This window comes from Lactuca saligna, chromosome 5 (assembly GCF_052625555.1).
Source record: "Lactuca saligna cultivar CGN05327 chromosome 5, ASM5262555v1, whole genome shotgun sequence".
In the NCBI taxonomy this organism is placed as follows: Eukaryota; Viridiplantae; Streptophyta; class Magnoliopsida; order Asterales; family Asteraceae; genus Lactuca; species Lactuca saligna.
The window spans coordinates 248,603,359-248,615,177 of NC_136421.1; positions in this window are offsets into that span (position 1 = coordinate 248,603,359).

Sequence of the window (11,819 nt, forward strand, 5' to 3'; positions counted from 1 at the left end):
TACAAAAAAAGATGATGATATGTGAATAAAATTAACAGTTGGTTACCCTCCTAAGTCACTTTCCTATTTAAATATAAACTTAGTTTTTAACCTTTTTTTAAATATAAAAAAAGAGTTTTAGTTGACTTGGATTGCAAGAGTTGCCTATATTATTATTTGAAATTTTAAATATCCTACTACCTCGTGTTCTTATTTATTTTCATACTTATATAAAATAATAACATGTAATCCACTAATTCTCTCTCTTAATCTTTTATTTATTTATTTAGACACTTTCTTGATCTAGTGAGTAGGAGTATGATTAGAAAAAATGTAAGAAGATATTTGATTTCTCTTATTATTTACACTTTCTTTTATTGATAACTTGACAATAAACTTATTCTGTCTCTTTTGCCTTTGCCTCTCTTATCAGTCTGCTATTAGGTATCTATGATTTTGCGAAGTGATCTCGTCCACCCCATCTATTTTCTACCGGTCAACCATTTGCCAAAGTATTTGTAAATTCCACAACATTGCCCTACTTAATCCTGTCCTTTGGTAAATTCTTATTCCATAGTTTCATTTTGTATGTTTAATATTTTGTAGATTCTTTGACTTAAAATTTGATATAATATATACTCTAGGGTTTCACAAAACCTAAGCACACATCAATGGACCTCCAAGGAACCCGGGCGACAACCCTTCACAAGCAAAAAAGCGGAAAAAATGGATGTTGTCAAGGCCGAAAAACTCCGACGTCTTCAAGTAGATGCTTCCACCGGACCACTGTTTCATCTAGCATTGACGATGTTGATCCTCTTGCCACCAACTATGGTGTCATTCCACTCAAAGAGGTACAGTCGATAATGGTTTCACTTCAAGTGTGGACCACGATGAAATCTGTTAGGTAGCGTTTGGTACATGAGACTAGATGAGACATAACAGAAAAAGATCATGAAAGATAGTGTTTGATGTCGACGAAAAATAGGTAAGATGACACAAAGAATAAGGTCTTGTTTGATAGTTGCTGTCTGGGAAAGTTTTCTGACTGGGAAAGAAACCATGTTGTTTGGTTGTACGTCTTACTGACTGTGTTGAATGATGAAAAATGACCATATTACCATTTGTGACATGTTTATAATAAAAAACAACACACACACACACACACATATATATATATATATATATATATATATATATATATAAGCATGTGTACAAAAAATAGGATATATATATTCAAAATTCAACGTGTATGTTCTTAAATTCAACATGTAAGTACAAAAACAACACACACACACACACACACACACACACATATATATATATACACACACAGTAAAGTCTCAATATTTTTGGAAAAGTTTCGAAAAAGTCATAATTTTTTTCTTTTTTGAATAAAAAAAAGCCTAATAATCCGGATAAACCTAACAATTCAATCCTCTTCATCCGGTAACCCTCATTTAACCGGTTATAAATGTCTATGTGAGGTGGATGTGATTCACTAAAGAGAATCAAATATAAAGCTCATCCGCACGCATAAGAGTTTCATTCACTCGTGCCCTAAAATCGAACCACGCAGAAAGCGAAGTAGGAGGATGATCCACAAATGCCGTCTTTATCTTCTATAGGAAGCAGAGGATCAAATCAAAGAGAGATGAATCATCTAAGAAGAACATTCTATTATGGTGATCCCGTTGGAAGATGGACTTCATGGACTCCGTTAAACCCCAGAAGAAGGTTTATAGGCTGCCCAAATTACCAGGATGCACTCAAAGACTACAAATACTTTCAATGGGTGGATCCTCCTCTACCAAAATAGTGTTATGCAAATCTCTTACTAGAGTTTCACAACAGTGGTAACTTGGAGAACAATGCAATATTCCGAATTCGATCAGATTGCAAGAAACGTGGCTTAGTAGGAGGGGACACATGTAAACTTCCTATGGAGCAACGTTGTTCTAATGCACACTACACATAGGAATGGTGTAACGCGCACCCCCAAAACTCGACTATAAATAGAGATATGTTCCATTCACTCTAGCACACCTCCAAACACTCCACTCTTTCTCTCTGGTTCATGTGTTGGCTCGTGGAGCGGTCCCTGGAGTTTCGAGCACGTCTCTACGCTACATTAGTGGTTTCAAACCCTAGAATGTGTTCACAACCCCTATTTTATTATTTTAAAAATGTTTTCAGGGGGGATACTGTTGGGTTTTAGCCATAAGAACTTTCCTATGTGCGCATGCAAAACCCTATTGCTTGGATCTAGGCTTTCTATCAAACATGCTTTTGAATCCAAGACTTCTAATGGCTAATTAGGTTAAACAATAACATTAATACAGATCTAGAATCATACCTTTGAGTTCCTTGTTGATCTTCTTGTCTTGGAGCTTCTAGAGTCACAATTGTCACTCCTCTGATGGTTCACAAACACCAATAGCAAGCAAGATGATTTAGGAGAGAGGAGAGGGGATGGAATTCGGCCAGAGGTTCCTTTCTTTAGGTTCTGAAAGCTTGTCCACGAATTCCACACCCCAAGGGCCTATTTATACCTTTAGACTCCTTAAGGGTTTCACCCTAAACCCTAATTGGATAATCTTCACTTAAGGCTATCCAAATCCATTCCATAGATATCCTTATGGACTATTTTGAGCTATCCTAAAGCTCTTAGAAACCGTCCAAAGTCCATCCTAATGGATTTATAGTCTAAAGTCTAACTATCAAACAATTGACAGTTTATACCCTCTTATTTAATTAATCTCTTTAAGTCACCAAATTAATACCAATTAATCTATGACTTATATTAATCAAATAACTAAATATTATTCCTTATAATATTTACTCTCTCTTAACAAATCATCCTTCAAGTTGCTATGGTGAAGGCAACCCAAAAGGACCATGCACCACCGAATATAGTTATAGCCTTAGACACTATTCCAACAGTCTCCCACTTGGATAAGTCTAGTAACTATACAAGTATAATACGGTTTGCAATCGTAGCTCTCAAAGATGCTGTCAACTCTGATCTAATCAATCTTGTCCTTTAGATAAGGGATCGTACAGTCCTCTGTTAGATATCATGCTGACAATCCTATGGAATGGTTAGTCTAGCATTTAGATTTCTCGATCTTCGATTTATTTGACATAGAACTTAATCGAACACATCAATTCAGTTCTGACCGGGCCCGGCACATAAGTCAAATCAAATCATCGAGTGGCCAAGATATCTCTTCTACCCTCTTAGGATAAAATTTACAGATAAACTTCGACTTATATGCATTTACTTATTCATTAACCAACTATACACAACAATGCGTTTTATAACATCAAGTTACTGATGCGTTTTCGCATTATCAATGCACAATCAATCAGCAAATAATAAACCATATATCTAGGTTTTAAGACCATATGATATTATCGTCTTGCGATCACCTTTTATATCGTATTCCATAAAGTGATTCTAGCAAGCGCGGGTTTATTCCAATGCTCAAAACCAGTTCGTAAGCACTCATGAACGTTGCAGCAACTCTTGCTATGTCTAACACCATTTAGACACTCTACACACCAATTCACGACAATCTTCATTCATATCTACTCCCAACATATGAACGATTGTGGACCATTTGAATAATTCGATTATTCCTAATAAACTCAATTATTCTGGAAGTCAAAACATGCAAAGTGAAACAATAGTTAAACAACTAACATGTGATAGTAACTTTACTCATAAATAAAACTTCTTTATTTAATCATCAAATGTTAATTACATTTATCTATTATACGTTTCTAATACAATCTAATCTATGCTAATATCATCCTTCAGCCCAATACTCCTAGCATGCTGTAAGTGCTTAACCCTACTCAGTCCCTTCGTAAGCGGATCTGCTGGGTTATCTTCTGATGATATCCTCTTCACTACGAGTTGTCCTTCTTCTACACGATGTCTAATGAAGTGATATTTTCTGTCGATATGTCGAGATCTACCATGATCCCTTGGTTCCTTGGTCAAGGCAACCGCACCTTCGTTATCACAGAAAATCTCCATGGGCTCCTTTATGGCCGGTACAACTCCAAGATCACCGATGAAGTTCTTCAGCCATATTGCCTCCTTCGACGCTTCGCTCGCTGCGATGTACTCTGATTCGCACGTTGAATCAGCTACGGTTTCCTGCTTGGAACTTTTCCATGTCACTGCTCCTCCATTTAGGGTAAAGACCCAGCCCGACTGCGAACGGTAGTTGTCCCTGTCGGTTTGAAAGCTGGCGTCACTATACCCTCGCACCTTCAAGTCATCACTCCCTCCAAGGACTAAGAACCATTCTTTCGTTCTCCGAAGGTACTTAAGGATGTTCTTCACCGCAATCCAATGTGCTTTGCCAGGGTTCCCTTGATATCTGCTAACCATGCTCAAAGCGAAGGCTACATCAGGGCGAGTACAAGTCATAGCGTACATGATTGAGCCAACTGCGGAAGCGTATGGTACTCGGCTCATTTCTGCTATCTCGGCTTCGGTACTCGGACTTTGAGTCTTACTCAACTTGGCATTTCCTTGTATCGGTAGTTCTCCCTTCTTTGAGTTTTCCATACTAAAACGTTTTAGTATCTTCTCCAAGTAAGTATTCTGACTAAGTCCAATTAGTCTCTTACTTCTTTCTCTTACTATCCTTATTCCCAATATGTAAGAAGCCTCTCCGAGGTCCTTCATAGCGAAGCACTTCCCGAGCCAGGACTTAACCTCCTGCAGAGTCGGGATGTCGTTTCCTATGAGTAATATGTCATCGACATATAGAACGAGGAAGCTTACTACACTCCCACTGGCTTTGACATACACACAAGATTCGTCTTCGCTTCGTACAAATCCAAACTCTTTGACTTTCTCATCGAAGCAAAGATCCCATCTGCGAGACGCTTGCTTAAGTCCATAAATGGACTTCTCAAGCTTACACACTCTATTCGGATGCTTCGGATCCACAAACCCCTCTGGCTGAGCCATGTAAACATCCTCAGCCAACTTTCCGTTAAGGAAAGCGGTCTTGACATCCATTTGCCAAATCTCATAATCATGAAATGCGGCAATCGCTAGCATCACTCTAATAGATTTAATCTTCGCAACTGGCGAGAAGGTCTCATCATAGTCAACTCCGGGAGTTTGAGTGAAGCCCTTCGCAACCAATCGCGCTTTGTATGTGTGTACGTTCCCATCCACGTCGGTCTTCTTCTTGAAGATCCACTTGCACCCTACGGTCTTACGTTCGGGCACGTAATCAACCAAATTCCAAACTTGGTTATCGTACATGGATTGGATCTCGCTATCCATCGCCTCTTTCCATTTCGCAGACTCCGGGCCTGCCATGGCTTCCTTATAGCTATTAGGTTCATCAAGATTTATTAGTGTACCATCACTAATATACGTGTCCCCTTCGGTAGTAATATGAAAACCATAAAACTGGGGTTGAACTCTAAATCTATCGGAACGTCTAAGAGGTAAGGATTCGTCAATCGGTTCGACCGGAGTTTCCTCCTCGAGTTGAACGCCAGCGGTAGAGGTTCCTTCATCTATCGATTCTTGAATCTCTTCAAGTTCGATTCGCCTCCCACTGTCTCCTTGGCTTATGAGTTCTCGCTCTCGGAAAACTCCTCTCCTCGCAACAAAGATAACATTATCTTTCGGTCTATAGAAGAGATATCCAAAGGAAGTTTGCGGGTAGCCGATGAAAATACATCGCTCACTTCGAGGTTCAAGCTTGTCGTGAGTATCTCGTCTTACGAAAGCCTCGCAACCCCAAACCTTGATATGTGCCAACGAGGGAACTTTCCCCGTCCACATCTCGTGAGGTGTTTTGGCAACCTTCTTGGTAGGGACTCGGTTAAGGATATGGGCGGCAGTCTCTAAGGCATACCCCCAAAAGAAGATAGGTAGTGAAGCACGACTCATCATAGAGCGAACCATATCCAATAAGGTTCGATTACGCCTTTCTGCCACACCATTCAATTGCGGTGTCCTAGGAGGCGTCAATTGCGAAACTATTCCACACTCCTTGAGATAATCGTGGAATTCAAGACTCAGGTACTCTCCTCCTCGATTGGATCGAAGCATCTTGATTTTCCTGCCCAATTGATTCTCCACTTCATTTTTGAACTCTTTGAACTTTTCAAAGGTTTCTGACTTTTGCTTGATTAAGTAGATATACCCATATCTACTATAATCATTGGTGAAGGTCACATAGAAGCGGTTCCCATCCTTCGTGGTTGATCTAAAAGGTCCACATACATCGGTATGTATTAGGTCTAATAGTCCCTCACCCCTTTCACAAGTGCTCGTGAAGGGTGACTTAGTCATCTTTCCAAGTAAACAAGACTCGCAAGTGTCATCTTCCCTAAGGTCGAATGACTCCAACACTCCATCCTTTTGGAGTTGGGCTATGCGTTTCTTGTTGACATGTCCAAGACGACAATGCCACAAGGATGCTTTATCCATACTAGTGGAAGAATCAATATTCAAAACATCATTTCCTAAGTTATCAACAATCATAACAGTTTCATATATTCCATTACATGGTATAGCTTCAAAGTAAAAGACACCATTTAGATAAGCCAAAATAGAACCATTCTCATTATTAAAAGAAAATCTAAAACCTTGTCTATACAAACCATGAAATGAAATGATGTTTCTAGCCATTTCTGGCGAATAGCAACAATTGTTCAAATTTAAAACTAAACTATTCTTAAGCACCAAAGAATACACTCCAATCTTGGTCACAGGCGACGATCTTCTGTTTCCCATGATTAGATTGATCCTTCCTTGCTCCACATCCCTACTTCCTTTTAGTCCCTGCACATTAGAACAAATGTGATAACCACAACCGGTGTCAAGAACCCAAGAAATAGCATGATTAGAATCGTTAGATTTTATTGCATATATACCTGCGAAAGATGGCTTGATCTTTCCTTCCTTGATGGCTTGCAGGTAGTCCGGGCAGCTTCGCTTCCAATGTCCTATCTTGTGGCAGTGGTGGCACTCTGCCTCCTTCGGGTTAGAGCAGGGCTTAGAGGGATCAACTTTTGTCCCACTAGAAGAGGAACCATCTCGGGCTTTCACCTTTCGATAGTTATTTGAAGAAGCTTTCCTCTTCTTTCCCTTCCCTTGACCAATTGCCAAGACAGGAGCAGCAGACGGATTGGGAGTTGGTGCAACAGACTTGTCCTTGAAATTGCTCTCAGCAACTCTCAAGAGACCTTGGAGCTTACTTAGAGTGACCTCCTCTTTGTTCATGTGGTAGGTCATCCTAAATTGATTGTACATCGGAGGCAAAGAGTGAAGCACCATGTCGATCGCCAAGTCTTCGCTGAAGTCAACATTTAACTTGCGAAGGCGGTCAACATACCTTTGCATCTTTTGCAAGTGCACGGTAAGAGATTCTCCATGACCCATCTTGGCGGAAATCATGTTGGTGAAGATCTCGTAACGCTCTTGTCTCGCGTTTTGGTGGTACCTCTCCAGCAAGTCTTGATGCATCTCGTATGGATACATGTCCTCGTAGGACTTTTGGAACTCGGAGTTCATGGTGGCGATCATGATGCAATGTACTTTCGTCGCATCTCGCTCATGGGTTTCAAAGGCGGTGATTTCAGCGGGAGTAGCAATTTCGGGGTTGATTTTCTCGAGCTTCTCGTCGAGGACATACTCTTTATCCTCATAGCGAGCAATGGTGCGAATGTATCTTATCCATTCGCCAAAGTTCGTTCCATCAAAGGTGACCTTTTGGCAAAGGCTCATCAACGTGAAAGAACTAGCAGCAGCGTTGTTTGCGTTTGACATCTATAGAAAGGACAAAGATAGATTAGAACAAGAATCCCTAATTATCACCCAATAAGAAAAATTAGGGCTAGGATCCAACAATAACATTTACATACTAGAAAAGGGATGCCGTAATCCAACATGCAAATAAATTGAAGGTAAGTGAATGACGATTCACTAATTCTCCATCACAAAACTTAAACTTTTAGTCCTAAGTGTTTTTGAGAATTCCTAGGTTCGGATGAGATTCATTGAACTATTCAATGGCATGTTTAAATCTCGATATGCCCCTCTTGTTTGTGACTGGGATGCCGAGGATCACAAAGCGGGTGTGAATTACCATGCAAATTTACATGGTGCCTTCATTGTTACGATCACCTATTCGATGTGCCGGTAAACCACACACGCTCCACCGAACTATGATAAACAAGGAATCACCCTCCGCCACCTTCGCTTAGAACCAATTAGTGTGCCGGTAAACCACACACGCTCCACTAACATCTTAGCAAGGTGCAAAGTGTAATTTCATGGAATTGCATCAATTCACTTTTCCTAAAGTAACTAAGATTGGGAAATTTAAAAAAAATTAGTTACTTCGTATTTCTTATTATACTTTTAATGAGAGGATGAGGTTGCCCTATCCTACCCGTTCGGCTAACGACCCTCCACCAATCAAGCAAGCGGTGGGTGTGAGTGTACACCCATTAAGCGCCATTTTATAGGCCGCAACCTTATACCCACCTTATAGATCGGCTTCGTGAATGAGGCCTACTAGCGGTAAGACTAGCATTTAGTTATACATATATATATTATTCTAATAATGTCATATAAGTATAGGGTTGTATTTTAAACTTTTCAAAATCTAGGGTTTGAAATTTAAGTTGTCTAAATTAAAGCTTTTAATCACAAATTTAAATTTCAAAACTATAGGGTAGGTTTTAAACATTTAAAAAACATGGAGGATCAAATAACAAATAATTTTAATTAACAATTAATATCTTAATTATCTTTATTTGATTTATCTTTGATTTCTTTGAAGATAATTACCAAAAAATAATTAAAACAATTAATTAATTATCATATAAAGAAACTAAATATTTAATTAGTTGATAATTACCTTTAACTAGATCAATATAACACTTATATTTATCAAAAAAACGGATTCATATTGATCTAATTAGTTTATGGTAAGTTTGGATAAGATAAACACAAAGAAATCCCGAATCTGGCCTTTCCTGACGCTTGGACTCGCCGAGTACACAAATGGACTCGCCGAGTCAGGCCTACTCGCCGAGTCCACTTTGGAACTCGACGAGTCAGTGACTCAAAAACCAAAAAATCGAATTTTGCAGGTTTGTTTCAGTTATACAAGCAACAATTTGTAGAAAACCAATCTAGGCTCTGATACCACTGTTGGGTTTTAGCCATAAGAACTTTCCTATGTGCGCATGCAAAACCCTATTGCTTGGATCTAGGCTTTCTATCAAACATGCTTTTGAATCCAAGACTTCTAATGGCTAATTAGGTTAAACAATAACATTAATACAGATCTAGAATCATACCTTTGAGTTCCTTGTTGATCTTCTTGTCTTGGAGCTTCTAGAGTCACAATTGTCACTCCTCTGATGGTTCACAAACACCAATAGCAAGCAAGATGATTTAGGAGAGAGGAGAGGGGATGGAATTCGGCCAGAGGTTCCTTTCTTTAGGTTCTGAAAGCTTGTCCACGAATTCTACACCCCAAGGGCCTATTTATACCTTTAGACTCCTTAAGGGTTTCACCCTAAACCCTAATTGGATAATCTTCACTTAAGGCTATCCAAATCCATTCCATAGATATCCTTATGGACTATTTTGAGCTATCCTAAAGCTCTTAGAAACCGTCCAAAGTCCATCCTAATGGATTTATAGTCTAAAGTCTAACTATCAAACAATTGACAGTTTATACCCTCTTATTTAATTAATCTCTTTAAGTCACCAAATTAATACCAATTAATCTATGACTTATATTAATCAAATAGCTAAATATTATTCCTTATAATATTTACTCTCTCTTAACAAATCATCCTTCAAGTTGCTATGGTGAAGGCAACCCAAAAGGACCATGCACCACCGAATATAGTTATAGCCTTAGACACTATTCCAACAGATACATGCTTAACAAATGATTTTATAAAAATATTTATCTTATAAATATTAAGTCATTTTATTATAAGCAAGATACCTTAGGATAGTATAATTGTAGATACTATGCCTAGATTTAAGCTATGTTATGTGTCTAAAAGATATGATGTCCGATAATTTAGGAGTAGATAATACCTAGATCTTATAATGACCAAATCCCTAGGAGTTATGCTAGACACAATTTAGGATATACATTATACTTAATTGTTACGCTGCCCGAATATCCTATTAAAATAACCATAATTAGGGTATATATATGACAATATATATATATATATATATATATATATATATATATATATATATATTAGATAATTATAAGATCATAAATATAGTTATCAAATACATACATGCATATATATATATATATATATATATATATATATATATATATATATATATATATATATATATATATATAGACACACACACACACAAATATCATTTGATGATATATACCCGAAAGAGGTGTATACAAAGACAATATGATGTGTGTGTGGAAGAAACTAACATTTGAAATAGATAGATATTGTCGATGAATCACGAAATCAAATATAATATGAGTTCAAAGGCAATTGGAAGAAACTAACAATGAAAGAAAAATGTGTTGTTTAATCAAAATGAAGTCAATTTTGATGGTTCTATACCTAACATTACATACATGACAACCATATATTCACTTTTCCATATATATATATATATATATATATATATATATATATATATATATATATATATGGGTAATTATGATAAGATAAAAGATAAAAGCTTATGGTTAATACGTTAGTGAGTTGGTTATTCATCCAAAAGTCTTCATTAAATTCGACATATTCCCCTATAAACAGGCCATGACAACCTTACATGCGATTGCTAGCTACAATCCTGACAGGATACCTTCTATATAAGTTACTATTCGACGTCCGGTAAAACGTCATGAACAGGGATACATTTACAGTCGTAGCGTCGATCATAGGGGCTCACGTTAATACATTAAAAATTGCATTAGAGCTTAGATTACCATTAAGACCGTTTGTTATGGTAATTAAAATTATGTTAGGATCATTAGAAATCCTGGAAAGATAGTAAATTAGGATTAACAAAAGACATTCTTAACTAAAATACGTTAGGATCGTTAGATATCCTGAAAATATAATAATTTAAGATCAATAAAAGATATCTTAAAAGATAGAAGACTATACAAATAAAAAATATTTTCACTAAAGAAAAGTATTCTTAAAAGGAATTCAAAAATCCAAAATAAAAACTCGTGCACTCAACAATATTATGTTAACTTTCAAAATACATGTATTCTCAGGAATATGAGTGGGGAAGAGTGTCCTCCAAGTATGAAGGAAGTTTGCAAGGAAGCTATTGAAGATTAGTATAGTTATTTTAGGAGTGTGTGTCTGTCCCTAAGATAATGTAATCCTTCAAAAATCAATAATAAATAAATATGTAATATATATACTTTTGTGTTTGATTGTACCTGTTGCCGAGATCCAATTATCCATATGTCACACTGCCTGGTGTTTCCGTCAACGACCGGACAGGACGTGACAGTTGATGGTGGCTACTATGTTACTTAAAATTCCCAATAATAATCATATATTGAGGTCTAAGGAGTAGTAATGGTTCATCAAAGGTGGATAAATTTAACAAGTTCTTTTTCCTAATTACTTGTGCATAAATATTTACGAACTAGATTATTTCTGACATATGCATTCGTAATTCTAATTTAACATTTGTAGGTTGAAGTTCAAGTTAGGAAGACTCATTATATAGGGTTTCACGTGTGCACAATTGTTTTTAGTCTGGATTACCACGGACATCCCATACACATGTCTTTAGATATTTTTTT